The sequence below is a fragment of the Pongo abelii genome, chromosome 14, assembly GCF_028885655.2.
Source record: "Pongo abelii isolate AG06213 chromosome 14, NHGRI_mPonAbe1-v2.0_pri, whole genome shotgun sequence".
Lineage (NCBI taxonomy): Eukaryota > Metazoa > Chordata > Mammalia > Primates > Hominidae > Pongo > Pongo abelii.
The window spans coordinates 55,024,103-55,041,801 of NC_071999.2; the positions used below are offsets into that span (position 1 = coordinate 55,024,103).

General features: G+C 36.4%; 1 long non-coding RNA gene across 5 annotated transcripts in view; it reads right to left on the reverse strand.

The window, feature by feature from the left end:
• The window catches only part of LOC100939824 (uncharacterized), an 88,487-nt gene that overhangs the window by 44,551 nt on the left and 26,237 nt on the right, over positions 1 to 17,699 (reverse strand). For 4 of the 5 annotated variants that reach the window (XR_010136777.1, XR_008512904.2, XR_008512902.2 and 1 more), the window contains exons 4-6: positions 6,817 to 8,018; positions 3,513 to 3,627; positions 3,047 to 3,163 (exon numbers count right to left, since the gene is read on the reverse strand). This is a non-coding gene — a long non-coding RNA (uncharacterized LOC100939824). The remainder of the gene's footprint in view (positions 1 to 3,046; positions 3,164 to 3,512; positions 3,628 to 6,816; positions 8,019 to 17,699) is intronic. The other variant, XR_010136778.1, reaches the window with a different exon arrangement.

A 17,699-nucleotide genomic window follows, 5' to 3' on the forward strand; every position in this document is an offset into this window, starting at 1 on the left:
AGGTTTGCGAAAGTAGAGAAAAAGGTTATCAGCTACAGGTATAATATGTTCATTCCATGGGAAGGATGGTTAATGTTAGACTGTTAAGGTCAAGAAACAGTGCACATGAGAAATTCTGCCTTACTAAAAAAAATGTACAGGCATTAGTTGGGGGAGGACTGGAGTGATGAAATGGCATAAATAAAGGCAAAGAGAAAGAAAAATGGATTAGGACTAGTTCATTTGAAGAAAAATTAAACAACATAGAAAATGTTGGGACAAGACCACAAGACATCAAAGTAAGAAATTTAAATTGTACACTATAGGAAAAAAAATTTTAGGAAGATTAAAAAAGTAGTGTATACTATATAGAAGATGAAATTGTTAGTTTAAAACAGCTAGAGGTGACCGGGCACGGTGGCTCACAAGGTCAGGAGTTTGAGACTAGCCTGGCTAACACAGTGAAACCCTGTCTCTACTAAAAATACAAAAATTAGCTGGGCGTGGTGGCAGATGCCTGTAATCCCAGCTACGCTGGAGACTGAGGCAGGAGAATCACTTGAACCCGGGAGGCAGAGGTTGCGGTGAGCTGAGATGGTGCCACTGTACTCCAGCTTGAGCAACCGAGCGAGACTCTCTCTCAAAAACAACAAAAACAGCTAGAGGCAAAGAACTAGTTAAAATGCTGCTAAATAGAAATAAGTGAAAAACACGAAGTACTTAACTACAGTAGAAATTTCAAGGATGAAGGAATCAAAGACACTGTGGTTCATTTCGGTATATGACAAACATGAGCAAATTCAGTGTGTTTCTTGGAGTCATTAGTTTTGGATCCACCTAAATTGATCACGCAGAAAACACTTTCAAAGCCATCAATGCAAAATTTGCAAAGTCCTGATCATCACACACATACCTATTAACCACCCACTTAAACATTCTGTTTGTATTCTAAGTGGTCTGATGGGGGGTCTAATCTCAAATCAGATTCATAAAAATATTCTGTCCTATCTGCCGACATCAAATAGACTAAGGCACATATACCTGTCAAAATTGTCTTAAAGAAGTATGAAAAACTGGGCCAGGCGTGGTGGCTCACACATGTAATTCCAGCACTTTGGGAGGCTGAGGTGGGTGAATCACGAGGTCAAGAGTTCTAGAGACCAGCCTGGCCAATATGGTGAAACCCCATCTCTACTAAAAATACAAAAAAATTAGCCGGACATGGTGGTGGGTGCCTGCAATCCCAGCTACTCGGGAGGCTGAAGCAGGAGAATTGCTTGGACCTGGGAGGCGGAGGTTGCAGTGAGCCGAGAATCGTGCCATTGTGCTCTAGCATGGGCAACAGAGCGAGACTCACTCAAAGTATGAAAAGCTGAATCTGTAGCTCAGATATCTTGTAGCTTAAACAGCTAAAGATATGGCCCCTATCAACTCTCTGATCCTATTAGCTACTATTCTTCCTGTTTACATTTGATCACAGCTACATGTGCCCCTTTGCTGTTCCATGTACACACAAAAAATGGTTCAGCCTCAGGGTCTTTGTATTTGCTATTTCATCTGCTCAGAAGGGTCTTCTCCCAGGTACCTACATGGTTTGCTCCCTTACTGTTTCTAGGTCTTTGTTCAAATGTCATCTCTGTAGGGTATTTCCTGACCATACTATTTAAAAATATCTCTCTTCTGCCTTACAAACACCTTTATCACATCATTCTCACTTTCTCTGCTTTATTTTCTCCACAGAACTTGTCACTCTCTGACATACCAAATATAGTACCTACCAGTTTTTTTGTCCATTCATTCCATCACTCACTCCTCTACCCCTAAGATTAATAAGCTCCAAGGGGGCTGGGATATATATTTTTTATTAAGTGATAATATTCAGTACCTAAACAGTAAATAAATGTGTACCTCTCTCTATATAAATGTTTTAAATCTATTTTTAATGTTGCTTGTCGAACATTAACATTTTCACACTTCCAGAAATGACATTAATAAAAATATAAACAAATTGATATAAAAATCTGTGTAGACTAAGCTAGAATTTACAAACTCTTAATAAAAGGTGTATTTAAGCTTTCTCAATTATGGGACAACAAATAATAGACTTCATTGCTTCATACTAAAATGGTATTTTTGACTAATCACAAGGAAACTTAAACTACCATATAGTTATAATTATAGGTATTCAGTCCAAAGAGGAAGAAAGTTTTAGTGGTACTATGAGAACCTGTATCTCTGAAAATGTTAGCTCTATAAGTGTAAGCACTCCCAAAGATTATAAGATAATAAAATATGGAAACAGGCAAACTCTGGGGTGATTTAAAGTTTCTACCACTTCCTAATGATTTTCTTTAATAGAATCATTCGTGCTAAGTGGGTAAAAGTTACAAATTACAAAAGAAAGATACAGAATACATCCAATAACAAATTAATCAGACTGAGGAACATTTAGTGTAAAACTGGCTTAAAATTTTTTGTCAGCAGAATTTCTCAACATCTAACCCTATAGCAAATAATACAAATAACAAGGAGATTCTTCAAGCAGTTGGCATTTCTTCAAAACACAAGGGTCCAATTATAAGAAAAATATCACATTATTCAAAGTCCTACAGAATTGGAGGAGAATCTGTACTACTCATGTTTTTGCATAAACTCCATGATTTATAAATAAATAAACCCAAAATATAAATTATAAACATTTAATTTCAGTATAATGTAGACAAAAACAGCAGCTAACTTGTCATCTTTCAAAGTAACTTTAACGTAAAAGGTTTAAACATTTATTTTGCCAATATATTTTTCATTGCATATAGGCTTAGAAAAAAAAAAAGACATCCAAAATACCTGAGATGTATTTTATAAGTAAACAAAGTAAGAACATAAACTTAAATTTCTGGTGGAGGAGTTTGGTCTTCATTAAACGGGTTCGAGCTATTAGTAATAAAATGGAAGTTATAAGTAATCCCTTGACATGTGTAAAAGAAAATTTTTTAGTAGATGGGAATGTATTGATGATAGTCTCTTATTTCTTCTCCCAGATATGCAAGTGATATATCTAAATACTTACTAGAGCCAAATCTATCTCAAAAGTTTATGTCATTTTTTTTCCTTTTTGATAGTATTCAATGAGAAATAACACTTTAAATAAAACTTTTTCCATGAGGAAGGTACAGTAATTATCCACCTGCAAAAGGAAAAAAACACAATTTGATTTAGAATGTCAACTTCTAAATATATAAATATATTAATTTAGAGAAAGAATAGTTTATGAAAGCATAATCTTGCTAATCCAAGTAGGGCTAACTGATGCATGTAACAGTAATGACACTTAGTGGCTTAAAAACACCTGTAACTCTATATTAACCAAAAAGATACATAACTGATGGAAGAAAATCTTTAATGTTAAATACGGAATTTAGTCTACAGCTAGGCTAAGTTTTCAAATCTACTGTCACATATTAATGTGTGATCTTGAGAGATTTGTACTTGAATGTAAGATGCAAATACAATGACTGAAATACATTTCTTGCTACCTCCTGGATACTCTCCTGTAGTCCTCTGAGTAAGCTCCAAACTCAATCCGTAATCCAAGTAACAGACTTAAGATGTTCAATATTGGAACTCTTTGGCATCAATTAAAAAAGAAACCTAAATGAAAAAGATTAGTATTTTTTTCCAAACAAGAAAAAATGAAAACTTAATATATACCCCTATATAACTATGTGCAGTTTGTTTTGCAAAACAAAAAGCCAAAATAAGATTAACACTGAAAGGTATAAACTTTCATTTTACTGCTGGCTCCTTATGTGTTTCAAAATTATAACTCTACAAATAAAACATCCAGTACTGTTGAGAGTTTCCTAAATGTTATTTTTCATTAGATATCGACAGGCCACCTCCTCTTCTCTAAGAAGAGACTGGAATGTACATACTATAAGTTTTAATGCAACATTTTTCCTATATTTTCTTACTTCTCAAATATTTCAATTTTCCTTTAATCCACTGTCAGGATTAAAAACAAGAAAAGTTTTCATTTAGCTATAAGAGCTCCAAATGATCCTTCATTATACTTAAGAGCACTTAAAGATATAAAGAATCATCTGGTAAATGTAAAATGCAAATTTTTTCTTATCATTTAGAAGACAGATTGAATATAGTTTTCTAAAACCTGACTTCAGATATATTTAGGAATACAAAGAAAAAGAAACAAAAAACACCTAACTCCTGGGTTGCTCTAAAAAATGTTAGACAGTATTGGGTAAACTTTGTAATTCATTCAATAAATATTCTAAGCATTTGTGTAAGGTCCTGGAATATCTTTAGTGGAATAAAAAATTATATATTTGGTGAAGTCTTTCATGCAATGGTTGAAAGGAAATAAAACAAGTTAAGAGCTTGATAAATGATTTTTAAAAGCACCAAGACAGTGTTTCCATGCAAATGCTGGCATTTAGTTCTATCCACTATGTATGGTATATTCGGAACAAAATGTTGCTGGATAAAAAATGAGAACTTTTATATAATATTTTATCTTCAAATTAGAATTTAAACAAAAAGGTCCTTAAGCTTTTGAATACAATTTCTCTTTTTTTGTTGTTGAGACAGAGTCTCACTGTGTCACCCAGGCTGGAGTGCAGTGGCATGATCTCGGCTCATTACAACCTCTGCCTCCCGGGTTAAGGCGATTCTGCTGCCTCAGCCTCCCATGTAGCTGGGATTACAGGCCCCCGCCACCATGCCTGGCTAATTTTTGCATTTTTAGTAGAGACGGGGTTTTGCCATGTTCGCCAAGCTGGTCTTGAACTCCTGACCTCAGAGGATCCACCCGACTCGGCCTCCCAAAGTGCTGGGATTACAGGCGTGAGCCACCGTGCCCAGCCTCAAATACAATCCCCTTTCCCTTTCCCCTCCTTTCCAGGCTGGAGTGCAGTGGCGTGATCTCAGCTCACTGCAACATCCGCCTCCTAGATTCAAGTAATTCTCCTGACTCAGCCTCCTGAGTAGCTGGGATTACAGGCGTGCACCACCACGCCCAGCTAATTTTTGTATTTTTAGTTGAGATGGGGTTTCACCACGTTGGTCAGGCTGGTCTCAAACTCTTGACCTTGTGATCCGCCTGCCTCAGGCTCCTAAAGTGCTGGGATAACAGGTGTGAGCCACCATGCTTGGCTCAAATACAATTTCTTAAATTACATCTGAAGTACTTCATAAATTTCCAAAATAGATTGTAAAGGACTAATTAACAACTGCTTTTATTTTGTAGATTTTCTGCATGGTTACAACTGAAAACTCTAAGACACTCCTTGTACAAAGTAATACCAGAGTTATGATACACTATGCAAATACACTCATCTTCTCCTGAACATCATTTTTAAGTTTAATGACTTTAAAACACTACAGATAAGGAAAAGAACGTAAATAGAGCATTTTTGTTCAGATTTTTGTTGTTGCTGCTAAGATGGAGTCTTGCTCTGTTGCCCAGTCTGGAATTCAAGTGATTCTCCTGCCTCAGCCTCCCAAGTAGCTGGGATTACAGATGCCCGCCACCACACCCGGCTAATTTTTTATTTTTAGTAGAGACAGGGTTTCACCACATTGCCCAGGCTGGTCTCGAACGCCTGACCTCACATGATCCACTTGCCTTGGCCTGAGATTACAGGCATGAGCCACCGTGCCTGGCCTTTTGTTCAGATTTTAATTAAATTAGGCCAGGGGTGGTGGCTCATGCCTGTAATCCCAGCACAGTGGGAGGCTAAGGCAAGACTGCTTGAGCCCAGGAGTTTGAAATCAGCCTGGGCAGCATAGTGACACCGTCTCTATTTTTATTTATTTAGTTAGTTTTAATTTTTAAATTTTTATTTATTTTTTTGAGATGGAGTTTCACTCTTGTTGTCCAGGCTGGATTGCAATGGCGCGATCTCGGCTCATTACAACCTCCGCCTCCCCGGTTCAAGCAATTCTCCTGCGTTAGTCTCCCGAGTAGCTGGGACTACAGGCATGTGCCACCATGCCCGGCTAATTTTTTGTATTTTTAGTAGAGACAGGGTTTCACCATGTCGGTCAGGTTGGTCTTGAACTCCTGACCTCACGTCATCCACCCTCCTCGGCCTCCCAAAGCGCTGGGATTACAGGCTTGAGCCACTGTACCCAGCTCTACTTTTCTTTTTCTTTTTCTTTTTTTTTGTTGAGACGGAGTCTCCCTCTGTCACCCAGGCTGGAGTGCAGTGGTGCGATCTCGGCTCACTGCAAGCTCCACCTCCCAGGTTCATGCCATTCTCCTGCCTCAGCCTCCCGAGTAGCCGGGACTACAGGTGCCCGCCACCACGCCTGGCTAATTTTTTTGTATTTTTAATAGAGATGGGGTTTCACCGTGTTAGCCAGGATGGTCTCGATCTCCTGATCTAGTGATCCACCCGCCTCGGCCTCCCAAAGTGCTGGGATTACAGGCGTGAGCCACCGCACCTGGCCATCTTTTATTTTTAATAAAAATTTTTAAAAATACAAAAAAGTAAAAAAAAAAAAAAATTAAATTATGTTGACATATTTATATCAATAACATTAACTACAATCATAATTTGGTCTTACTCTGAGTTAAATCTTGAATATAAAAAAGTAAACAAAGTAAACAAGACCTTATTTTTGACTTATCAAACAAAAATCTTTGGCTAAGGATTTAAGAAAACATTTTAATAAAAACATGAAAAAAATAGTATACTGTTATAAAGTTAGAAGACATAAGACTAAGACCCCAATCTGTCATGTGTATCAAATTATTTGAGTTTTGTGTTTCTTTAGCTATCCAATGAGTGGGTTGGTCACTTGTAAGGGTTTTCCTACCTTTAAAGTTATGGTTAAGTGTGACATTTTGACAACCAGAATTTTAGGTATTTAATTCACATATTTTGATGGCTTTTCCCCTTCAGATATAAAGAAATATTCAGAAACAGTACTAAATATTGTCTTCTAAGCTCTGTTCAAAATGCTTAATATATTTTATATTTATCTATAAAGACATATTTTAAAACTAATTTCAAAACAAAGGGAAAACTAAAATTTGTTTTATCCCAAGTAAAAATCTGAATTAATGTCTATGTTGAATATAAATGTGCATGAAAATAAATTCCTCTAATGCTGCATAAGCTTTTTAAAAAAACTTGATGGCATTCAATACAATTATTAAATTGCAGTTATACTATTTTAAGAGAATACATCTGAAAAATGTATTAATTCATTTCTACAGAATCGTACTAAAAATAACAAGATTATCAATAATACTGAAAAGACTATCAATAAAACTGAAAACACATTAGTAACATTAATATACATTAAAACACAACTGTAGAGTATGGTCAACCTTACTTCAGCAGCACAGTTAATACTGGAGATAATTTTAGAATCTTAACGCCAATATTTACGTGCTGCTAAGGCACTGCTGACATTGCTATCGTAAGAGCTATGAATAAAAAGAAATATATTTTCTTCAGAAGATCAGATCCTTGTATTTTTGAGGCAGCACAATATGGCCTGCACCTTTTCAAAATCCACAAACCATTATGTGCTGCTACTTTACTCCAAGGTTTTGTTTTTTTTAAATATACATTCGCGCCTAAAGAATATAAAAAATATTTTCTTTCAGAAAAAAAAAGAATGCATGTAAAAAAATTTATGTTTAAACATTATAACATTGATGTAATATGCATAATTATTTTTAAGGAGATTTTAAGTAGAATAATAAAACATTTCTACATCAAAAACTTAACTGAAGTCCATTCTGTGCCTAGCACAGTGCTATGGGTTAGGAAACACAAAGAATAAAATGAGGAAAAGAAAAGCATTTATTTGCTATGCCAACTTAACAGGGCAATACAATTAAATGCTTAAACTTTTGAATATATTCAATATATGAAGTTATTTTTCCTTGTATAAACAAACAAGTAAATTTATAAAATTTGATCTTTACCTTGGTAAAAGCAGAATTTACAAACATTTTGTTCCTTGCAGTACACCTTTCAAAAGACATCTTCATCAAATAGGTAAGACTTCACATCAAGGGAAAAACATGAAATGACATACAAGAGCTCAGTTTCAATAAACTTAAGCTAGCAAAATGTAAATATACTTTTAAAGAAAAATACTTTAATTCTAAATGTTAATTTTATTAAATATCTAATTAAGACATTTTAATTCCAAATATAGTTAAGAAAAAAAGGTCTAAACAAACTAATTCTCCCTTAAATAATTTGTTATTAATAATCTAAATATTTTGCTTTCAACACTGGTCTTCATACTAGAAGTTCTCTTAGAGTTGGATATCATTTGATACAGTAATTCTAAAATATGAATCCTTAAGTAATTCTAAAATATGAACCCTTGGGATGATGAGTTAATTTGGTACCCTGAGATGAGAAATAAAACAAATCCCGTAGCTCTTGATCTTCCTATTCCCTGTTTCTGGCCCATTTACCAGGTAAGGAAGAAACTCCTAGTTTCCACTTACTCATATGTAGAAATGAAATTCCTTTTCTCTAAAAGATATCAGAAAATTGCCACCACTCTAGTGGTGCCACCATTCAAGCCTGGACAATCTTTTTTGCCCCATGTTCTCATCATTAAAATGACTATGCTAAAGTTACAATACATCTATTACAGAATAGTAAGGTGATGTACACAACCAAAGCACTAAAATTTGCTCTTCCATTCTAATATCTAATTACTTATACAAAGCACAGGGTCACATACCATATGAATTTTTTCTGAGTATTTTTCCCATTAATAAAAAATATATGTAGCTAATCTCCTATCTAAGCAAACTGGATTTCACATATAACTCTGCTCCTTATTGTCTCAAGTTTCTGCACAATGTTTTTTAATTGTTTTTTATTTTATTTTTTCTTTTTTTAAGAGAGCAGTTTCCGTATCTTTTAGAGAAAAAGAAATTCATTTCTACATCTGAGTAAGTGGAAACTTTAGGAGTATACTTCCTTACCTGGTAAATGGACCGGAAATAGGTAGGGAATAGGAAGATCAAGAGCTACAGGATTTGTTTTATTTCTCATCTCAGGGTACTCTGTTGCCCAGGATGGGGTACAGTGCCATGATCGTAGCTCACTGCAGCCTTGACCTCCTGGGCTTAAGTGATCCGTCCACCTCAGCCTCCCAAGTAGCTGGGACTACAAGTACACACCACCACGCACAGCTCTTTACATTTTTATTTTATTGTAGAGACAGGGTCTTGATATATTGCCTAGGATGGTCTTGAACTCCTGGCCTCAAGCAATCCTCCTGCCTTGGCCTCCCAAAGTCCTAAAATTATAGGCAAGAGCCACCATGCCTGGCCTGCACACTTTTTTTTTTTTTTTTTTTTTTTTGAGACGGACAGGGTTTCACCATGTTAGTCAGGCTGGTCTTGAACTCCTGACCTCAGCTGATCCACCTGCCTTGGCCTCCCAAAGTGGTGAGATTACAGGCGTGAGCCACTGCGCCCATCCTGGCCTGCACAATTTTTAACCTGTAACCAACATAAATCTGTTTGCATTCACTTGAAAAATATATAACATATATTTGTATTTATCAATTATATTAAGGAATTATCCTTCAGGGTCCCCCTCATCACATACGTTTTCCAGATAAAAACTTAAACATAATTTTTTTCAAATAGAAAAGGTGCCTGTAAATTATTTAACAAATATTTTATTGAATATCTACTATATGCCAGGCACCGTCCCAGTTATTACACTAGTTGGTAGTATACCAGATAGACAGTCTCTTTTCAGAAAGAGTAAAGTCATTTTAAGACAACTTAAAGTGAGGGATCTTAAGCTGAAGAATTTAGTGCCAGCAAAGGATGGTTTGAGTTTCAGAAAGAGGTTTGGTTTTAAAAATGTCAAGATAACAGGAGAAGCAGCTTTGAGGCAGCAGATGAGCTCCCAGACACCATTAAGAAAATCGCTGGGGAGAATTCTGGACAGGTTTTTTTTTTTTTTTTGAGACGGAGTCTTGCTCTGTCGCCCAGGCTGGAGTGCAGTGGTGCCATCTAGGCTCACTGCAAGCTCTGCCTCCTGGGTTCATGCCATTCTCCTGTCTTAGCCTCCTGAGCAGCTGGGACTACAGGCACCTGCCACCACGCCTGGCTAATTTTTTGTATTTTTAGTAGACACAGGGTTTCACCATGTTAGCCAGGATGGTCTCGATCTCCTGACCTCGTGATCCACCCACCTCGGCCTCCCAAAGTGCTGGGATTACAGGTGTGAGCTACCGTGTCCAGCCTAGGATGGGTTTTTAATGCTGATAAATATGCCCTATTCCGGAAGAAAATGCCACAAAGGACATTTATTAATAAGGAAGAAAAGCAAGCACCAGGATTTAAGGCAGGAAAAGATAGGCAAACTCTACTGTTCTGTGCAAATGCAGTCAGTTTGCTGCCCTTAGCCATAAAGCTGCTAATCCCTGAGCCTCAAAGGGAAAAAACACCAGCAGCCAGTCTTTTGGTTGTACAACAAGAAGGTATGGATGAGAATGCTTTTTCTGGATTGGTTCCATCAATGCTTTGTTCCCAAAGTCAGGAAGTACCTTGCCAATAAGGGACTGCCTTTTAAAGTTCTTTTGATATTGGACAATACTCCTGGCCACCCAGAACCACAAATTCAACACCAAAAGCACTGAGGTGGTCTATGTGCCCCCACACAATGTCTTTATTTCATCCTCTGTATTAGGGTCATAAGGACCTTTACAGCTCATTATACATTGTATTCTGTGGAAATGACTATCAATGCTGTGGAAGAGAACCCTGATAGAATAACATGAAAGTCTGGAAGAATTATACCACTGATTATGCCACTGTTGTTACAGAAAAAGCTGTGAATGCCATCAAGTCTTAAACACATTCCTGGAGAAAACTGTGTCCAGATGATGTGTATGACTTCACAGGATTTATGACAGAGACAATCGAGGAAATCATGAAAGAGACTGTGGATATGACAAAAAAAGGTATGGTGGGGGAAGGCCGAAGGGTTTCAAGATATGGATCTTTGAGAAATTCAACAGCTAACAGACACCACACCACAGAAATTAACAACTTGATCGAGATGATTGGTTCTGAACTAGTGCCAGATGAGGAAGACAACATAGAAGCAGTGCCAGACATATACTGCTGGCACTGACATTAGAGAGTGTGGCAGAAGGGTTGCAATTATTCAAGACTACTTTTGATTTCTTTTATGACATGGACCCTTCTATAATATGGGCACTGAAACTAAAGCAAAAGGTGGACAGACGATTGGTAATATATAAAAACACTTTTTAGAAAAATAAAAAAAGCAAAAGTCAGGCAGAAATTACGATTATTTCTGTAAAGTTACACCAAGTGTGCCTGGCCTTTCCTGCCTCCTCTCCCACCTCCTCTACCTCTTCCACCCCAGAGACAGCAAAACCAAACCCTTTTCTTCCTCAGCCTGCTCAATGTGAAAACAGTGAAGATGAAGGCCTGTATGATGATCCACTTCCATTTAATCAATAGTAAATATATTTTCTTTAGCTTACTTTAATATGGTATATGATACACATAACATATAGAATATGTTATTGACTTTATGTTATTGGTAAGGCTTCTGGTCAACAGTAGGCTATCTGTAGTTGAGTTTTAGGGAAGCCAAAACTTATACATAGATTTTCAACTGCATAGGGATTGGCGCCTCTAATCCTCACATTGTTCAAGGGTCAATTGTATTTTTAAAATTGTGGTTCAATACACATAAAAGTCACCATTTTAACCAGTCTTAAGTGCATACTTCTGTGGTATAAATATGTTTGCCCTGTTGTGCAACCCTCCATCTCCAGAACTTTTTCATCTTCCCCAAGTGATACTGCTTAAACACTAACTGCCCATCTCCTCTGCCCCTCAACCTCAGGAAATCACCATTCTACTTTCTGTCTCTATGAATTTGCCTATTCTAGTTATCTCATATAAGTGGAATCATAAAGTATTTGTCCTTTTGTGTCTGGCTTACTTCACTTAGCATAACTTTTTCAAGATTCATCCATGTTGCAGCACGCAACAAAATTTTCCTCTTTACAGTTGAATAGTTTTCCATTGTGTGTGCATACATTTTGTTTGTCCATTCATGTGATGATGGGCATTTAGGTTGTTTCTGTCTTTGGGCTATTATGAATAATGCTGCCATGAACATGGTGTACAAATATCTTTGAAATCCTTCTTTCAACTATTTTGGGTATATGTCCAAGTGGAATTGCTGGATCTTATAGTAATTCTATTTTTAATTTTTTTTGAGAAACTGCCATACTGTGTTCTACAGTGGCTACACCATTTTACATTCTCACCAGCAATTTACAACTTCTCCCATCCTTGCCAACATGTTATTTTCTGGTTTTGTTTTTGCTAATAGCCATTCTAATGAAAATGAAGTGGTATCTCATTGTGGTTTTCACTTCCATTTCCCTAATGAATAGTGATGTTGAGCATCTTGTGTTTGCTGGCCAATTGTACATCTTCTTTGGAGAAATGTCTATGTAAGTCCTTTGCCCATTTTTTGACTGGGTTGTTTACTTTTTATTGAGTTTATACATTCTGGATATTAATCTCTTATTAGATACATGATTTGCAAATATTTTCTCCGATTCTGTAGACTGACTTTTCACAGTAATAGTGTCCTTTGATGCACAGAAGTTTACATTTTTTTTGAGATGGAGTCCCATTCTGTTGTCCAGGGTGGAGTGCAGCGGTGCGATCTTGGCTCACTGCAATCTCCCGCCTCCCAGGTTCAAGCGATTCTCCTGCCTCAGCCTCCCGAGTAGCTGGGACTACAGGTTCCCGCCACCACACCCTGCCAATTTTTATGTTGTTTCACCACGTTGGCCAGGCTGGTCTCAAACTCCTAACTTTGTGATTCACATGCCTCGGCCTCCCAAAGTGCTGGGATTACAGGTGTGAGCCACGGCGCCTGGCCAGAAGTTTTAAATTTTGATGAAGTCCAATTGATCTACTTGTTTTGTCTGTGCTTTTGGTGTCATATCTGAGAAATCACTGCCAAATCCAATGTCTTGAAGCTTTTGCCCTTTGTTTTCTTCTAAGAGTTTCGTATTTTTTAACTCTTATGCTTAGGTCTTTGATTTAGAAATTAATTTTTAGTTACTTTTTGTATATGGTGTATGATAAGGGAACAACTTTGTTCTTTTCTGGTATGGATATCCAATTTTCCCAATACCATTTGTTGAAGAGTCCTTTCTTTACTGAATGAGGATCTTCGGTACTTCTTGGCACCTTTGGTGAAAATCACTTGAAAATATATGCAAGGGTTTATTTGTGGGCCCTCGGGTCTATTTTCATGAATCTATATGTCTAGCTTTATGCTTTGTAGGAGGTTTTGAAATCAGGTAGTGAGACCTCTGACTCTCTTTTTAAAATTTGTTTTGGTTATTTCATGTCCTTTGAGATTCCACATGAATGTGAGAATAAATTTTCCCATTTCTGTTAAACGAAATTTAGGATTTTGATAGGAATTGCATTCAACCTGTAGATCATTTTGGGTAGTACTGTCATTTTAACAATATTAAGTCTTCCAATCCATAAATGTGGGATGCCTTTCCATTTATTTATTGTCTTTAATTTATTTCAGCAATTTTTTTTGTAGTTGCTGTACACAAGTCTTTTACCTCCTTGGTTACGTTTATCCCCAAATATTTTATTCTTTTTGTTTTATAAATGGAATTGTTTAAATTTCCTTTTTGAATTGTACATTGTTAGTGAACAGACACACAATTGATTTTTGTGTGATTTTGTATCATACAACTTTGCTAAATTCATTAGTTCTAAGCGTTTTTGGTGGAATCTTAAGGGTTTTCTAGATACAATGATTGTGTCATCTGTGAAGAGATAATTTTTCTTTACTATTATCTTTTATATCTAAAATTGGTTTAAGGGCTTTCTGGCAATCTCGGTCCATTCAATCTCTAATTCGCCTAGAAACACATCAGACAGCTGTGTCCCCTCTCTTCTTTCAAACTTAGAACACTTTCCCTTTCATTTTTACTTTCATTGAGAAAACAGAAACTATCAGAAATTTCCTCAGTTCCCACCAAATCTAACATGTATCTGTGTGCATACAACTCTTACTTCTTTCTAGTATCAACGAACCCTCACTGTTCATAAGACAAATTCCTTCTCTTTGATCCTCACTTACTTACTTAAGGATATTCCTTTAGATATTCTCCTACATCTTTAATCTTCCTCTCTGTTGCATGATTCTTATCAGCAAACGTGCTACAATTTATCTCCACATAATTTTATCTCTTAAAGACTGTTACTATCTGTAATAACATTGCAATTTTATCACTGATGTTTTAGTAAACCACCATGGAGGAAGACTTTTTCCTTGTCTATTTTCCTTTTATTTCTAACTATCTGATTTATATTTGAAAGCCTGAAACATTTAAACTATTAAAATATTTATTATAATTCTCCAGAAAAAAATATGAAAATTCTTGATTTAAATGTATTAACAAATTGAAAGATTCAGTGGAACAATTCCAGGCACATAGAGAAGATATATCTCTTTTTTTTCTTGTGTTCAATAACAATAATAATCTCTTCCCAGTGTGGTATGGTTTGATTTTTCCTTTCCACTTATCTTCGCATTAGGGGCTGCCAAAGTAGGTTTTATACTATGCCTTAAAAAAAGGGACTATTTTAAATTTAAAATTTCCTTGAGTCTATAAGTTTAGACTATTTCTACTCACATGATAGGGATATTCAGATACTAATACATGCCATCAATATGGTTTTGCTAGCTTGTTGTTTAGACATGTCCTTATATGGCACTACATTACTTTAGGTTTTCTGAACATTTAATTTTACTTTCAATCCAGCATCAACACAATCTGTAATGGCAATTACATCCTCCAAATATACCTTAATTCTATTCTGCACTTGAAGCTCTAAGGAACTGTGTATGTATATACAGTGCCTGGGCCACAGAATGACTATCCTTGCTTAATGACAGTGGAATAATACACAGTATGTCAGTATTATACCAGATGGAAAATTTATAAATAGCTATTCTTTAATATCTTTATGTAAAGGCCTGAGTTATGGGGTCTAAAATAAATGCACGACAATTTCACTAAACATGGTAATTTTTTTTTTTTTTTTTTTGAGACAGAGTCTTCTTTTGTCACCTAGGCTGGAGTACAATAGCATGATCTCAGCTCACTGCAACCTCCTCCTCTCAGGCTGAAGCTATCCTTCCACCTCAGCCTCCCAAGTAGCTGGGACTACAGGTCTGTGCCACCACGTCCAGCTGTTTGTATTTTTTTTTTTTTTTTACAGACGTGGTTTCATCATGTTGGCCAGGTTGGTCTCAAACTCATGGCCTCAAATGATCCTTCCGCCTTTGTGTTGCAAAGTGCTGGGATTACAGGTATGAGCCACCATGACTGGTGAAACATGGTAATTTTTTTTTATTACCCTACTATGAAGTCTTATAAAGTGTCCAAATATATAACATTTACAGGAAAGATTAAAATGTGCTTTTGCTTGATTCTTGTTTCTGGAATATAAATACTTAAAAACAAAAAGGCTCTATTAACTAGAGAAGATACCTTTAAAATTCAGTGTTAGGAATACGCATTCAATAAAATAATAATCAGATTTAATCCAACATGACTGTTTTATAATATAAAAAACCTAGCTGTTGAGTTTAGGCAAATATAAAGTTTTACTGTTTCTAAACTGCCTTGATTTCTTCTGATGAAAAAATGACTTAAAGATTGCTTAAAAACTGTGTATGAAGTAGATTTCAATCTGGAAAATTTATTCCAGAAAGTCAGACTATATACACAAGCCCCCCAAATGTTATTTTAATATTAGATTCTCTTATAATCATTTCCTTATACAAAAAGTTAAACTTCTTAGAAATCAAACATTCATATTTTATTTGATGACTTTACTTCCTAAATACTAAGTGTAACTAAATTACAAATATATCATGTTAGTCAAGAAATGCAATATAAAAGGTTTGATAAATATGCTATTTACATTTTTTTCTTACATTCTTCTTTTGCTCCCTTTTATGTCCTAATCATTCATACTTGCCCATTGTTATGCTTTCTTAACACTCAATTTTCATCTTGTGTCAATCATCCCTTGTATTCAGCTAGTCAATAAAACGAATTGATTCTTTAAGACCTCAGTTCATTGATTTCTTCGCCATTCTTGATTTCATACCTTAAATCTAGATTTAAGTACCTTATAAATCCAATTGCATTTTAGCTGGACCTCCTAGTCCTTAATCAATTAATAAATCTTCCCAAAGTTACATATTCAAGAATGTATCTAGACTGGATGAGGTGGCTCATACCTGTAATCCCAGCACTTTTGGAGGCTGAGGTCGGAGGATTGAGCCCAGGAATTTGAGAGACCAGCCTGGGCAACATAGCAACACCCCATCTCTACAAAAAAATTATTATTATTTTTTAACTTTTATTTTAAGTTCAGTGGTACAACTGCAGGTTTGTTACGTAGGTAAACTTTTATCATGGGAGGTTTTTTTTTGTTTGCTTTTTTTTTTTGAAACAGAGTTGCACTCTGTTGCCCAGGCTGGGGTGCTGTGGCTCAATCTCGGCTCCCTGTGACCTCCACCTCCCAGGTTCAAGTGATTCTCCTGCCTCAGCCTCCTGAGTAGCTGGGATTACAGGCCAGCGCCATCAAGTCGGGCTAACTTTTTTGTATTTTTAGTAGAGATGGGGTTTTGCCATGTTGGCCAGGCGGGTCTTAAACTCCTGACCTCAAGTGATACACCCACCTCAGCCTCCCAAAGTGCTGGGACTACAGGCGTGAGCCACCATGCCAGGCCTGTCATGGGAGTTTGTTGCACAGATTATTTCATCACCCAGGTATTAAGCCTAGTACCCATTAGTTATTTTTCTTGATCCTCTCCATCCTCCCACCCTCCACCCTCCAAAAGACCACAGTGTGTATTGTTCCCCTCTATGTGTCCATGTGCTCTCATCATTTAGCGCCCCACACACAAAAAATTTAAAAATCAGCTGGGCATCTGTAATACCAGCTACTCAGGAGCTGAAGTGGGAGGAATCACTTGAGCCCAGGAGTTTGATGCAGCACTGAGCCATAATCATGCCACTACACTGCACTCCAGCCCAGGTGACAGAGCAAAACCTTGTTTCAAAAAAAAAAAAAAAAGTTAATTTCTAGTTTCCTAAGTAGAATCTCTACTTTCTGCCTAAGTATCAAGGTCTGTATAATTAAGATCTATCCAATGTTTCCTGCTTTTCTCCAAAGAAAACACTTCCATTCCAGTTAAATGGTCTCTTTTAAAACATTAACAACCACTAAGAACTTTTGAATACAGAAAACTATTCTCATTATTAGGTACTGTGCTGGGCAGATAACTGATTCCCTATTCCATACTTATCTCTCCATTCAAAATGGACTAGCTGTGAGGAAATCTTTACTAGTATAGACTATGCCATTTCTTCAATACTTTATCTTAGTCCACTGGAACTATCACCGTGACTCCATCCCTTAAATGTCTGCTTTTACATTTGCTGGCTGAAAGAAAAGCCACTTTCCCTAACCAGATACAGAAAGAGCCCTAATGGCTAGATGTAGAGCCAAAGAAAAGACCTTCTAAAAAAAAATACAAAAATATTCCGAAGACAGAATCATTCAGTCCTTATCCTTTATACAA